The sequence below is a fragment of the Abrus precatorius genome, unplaced genomic scaffold (genome assembly GCF_003935025.1).
Source record: "Abrus precatorius isolate BTA unplaced genomic scaffold, Abrus_2018 Scaffold1, whole genome shotgun sequence".
In the NCBI taxonomy this organism is placed as follows: Eukaryota; Viridiplantae; Streptophyta; class Magnoliopsida; order Fabales; family Fabaceae; genus Abrus; species Abrus precatorius.
The window spans coordinates 7,663,872-7,666,371 of record NW_020874291.1 but is presented as its reverse complement, the minus strand read 5'-3'; positions in this window follow the sequence as shown (position 1 = coordinate 7,666,371).

Below are 2,500 nucleotides of genomic sequence, written 5' to 3'. Positions count from 1 at the left end.
TCCCACTGTGGGCGTGGTTGGTGAGGTGCAGCCCCCCCTATAATAGGTTATTATGCAAAAGCCAAAATTGTAGTAGTAGATACCTTTTTTCTGAGCAGACATAAGTCCATATCGGGACCTAGAGATCGAATTTTGACGTGATTTTTTGCAGGGAGGCTCACAAACACAATATATTCACGTCCACAAAGTTTTAGATTTTTTCTCCAAGGGATGAATTTTTAATGAATTTTTGAATCGGCAGATTATGAAAAACCGGGGAAAATAGAAAAAGGCACCTAGAGATCGAATTTTGACCTGATTTTTTGCAGGCATTCACACAAAATAACACCAAATGTGTCTGCAAAGTTTCGTTACATTTCCCCAAGGGAATGATTTATAATGAATTTTTCTCCGAATCATCGCACCATGGTGCACCTTGATGCCCACCTTGGTGCCTCTTGATACCCACCTTGGTGCTTCTTGATACCCACCTTGGTGCCTCTTGGTGCCTCTTGGTGCCCACCTTGGTGCCTCTTGATGCCCACCATGGTGCACCTTGATGCACACCTTGGTGCCTCTTGGTGCCTCTTGGTGCCCACCTTGGTGCCTCTTGATGCCCACCATGGTGCACCTTGATGCACACCTTGGTGCCTCTTGATGCCCACCTTGGTGCCTCTTGATACCCACCTTGGTGCCTCTTGATGCCCACCTTGGTGCCTCTTGATACCCACCTTGGTGCCTCTTGGTGCCCACCTTGGTGCCTCTTGCTACCCACCATGGTGCCTCTTGGTGCCCACCATGGTGCCTCTTGGTGCCCACCATGGTGCACCTTGATGCACACCTTGGTGCCTCTTGATGCCCACCTTGGTGCCTCTTGATGCCCACCTTGGTGCCTCTTGATACCCACCTTGGTGCCTCTTGGTGCCCACCATGGTGCCTCTTGGTGCCCACCATGGTGCACCTTCATGCACACCTTGGTGCCTCTTGATGCCCACCTTGGTCCCTCTTGATACCCACCATGGTGCACCTTGGTGCCTCTTGGTGCCCACCTTGGTGCCTCTTGATGCCCACCATGGTGCACCTTGATGCCCACCTTGGTGCCTCTTGGTGCCCATCATGGTGCCTCTTCATGCCCACCCTGGTGCCTACCTGGTGCGTTTTTATGCACCCTGGTGCCCTCCTGGTGCGTTTTTATGCACCCTGGTGCCCTCCTGGTGCGTTTTTATGCACCCTGGTGCCCTCCTGGTGCGTTTTTATGCACCATGGTGCCTACTTGGTGCGTTTTTCGCACCCTGGTGCCCTCCTGGTGCGTTTTTATGCACCCTGGTGCCCTCCTGGTGCGTTTTTATGCACCCTGGTGCCTACTTGGTGCGTTTTTATGCACCATGGTGCCCTCCTGGTGCGTTTTTATGCACCATGGTGCCCTCCTGGTGCGTTTTTATGCACCATGGTGCCCTCCTGGTGCGTTTTTCGCACCCTGGTGCCCTCATGGTGCGTTTTTATGCACCATGGTGCCCTCTTGGTGCGTTTTTCGCACCATGGTGCCCTCTTGGTGCGTTTTTCGCACCATGGTGCCCTCTTGGTGCGTTTTTATGCACCATGGTGCCCTCTTGGTGCGTTTTTCGCACCCTGGTGCCCTCCTGGTGCGTTTTTATGCACCCTGGTGCCCTCCTGGTGCGTTTTTATGCACCCTGGTGCCTACTTGGTGCGTTTTTATGCACCATGGTGCCCTCCTGGTGCGTTTTTCGCACCCTGGTGCCCTCCTGGTGCGTTTTTATGCACCCTGGTGCCCTCCTGGTGCGTTTTTATGCACCCTGGTGCCCTCCTGGTGCGTTTTTATGCACCATGGTGCCCTCCTGGTGCGTTTTTCGCACCCTGGTGCCCTCCTGGTGCGTTTTTATGCACCATGGTGCCCTCCTGGTGCGTTTTTATGCACCCTGGTGCCCTCCTGGTGCGTTTTTATGCACCATGGTGCCCTCCTGGTGCGTTTTTCGCACCCTGGTGCCCTCCTGGTGCGTTTTTATGCACCATGGTGCCCTCCTGGTGCGTTTTTATGCACCATGGTGCCTACCTGGTGCGTTTTTCGCACCCTGGTGCCCTCCTGGTGCGTTTTTATGCACCCTGGTGCCTACTTGGTGCGTTTTTATGCACCATGGTGCCCTCCTGGTGCGTTTTTCTGCACCCTGGTGCCCTCCTGGTGCGTTTTTCTGCACCATGGTGCCTACCTGGTGCGTTTTTCTGCACCATGGTGCCTACCTGGTGCGTTTTTCGCACCCTGGTGCCCTCCTGGTGCGTTTTTCTGCACCCTGGTGCCTACTTGGTGCGTTTTTATGCACCATGGTGCCCTCCTGGTGCGTTTTTATGCACCATGGTGCCCTCCTGGTGCGTTTTTATGCACCATGGTGCCCTCCTGGTGCGTTTTTATGCACCATGGTGCCCTCCTGGTGCGTTTTTCGCACCCTGGTGCCCTCTTGGTGCGTTTTTATGCACCATGGTGCCCTCTTGGTGCGTTTTTCGCACC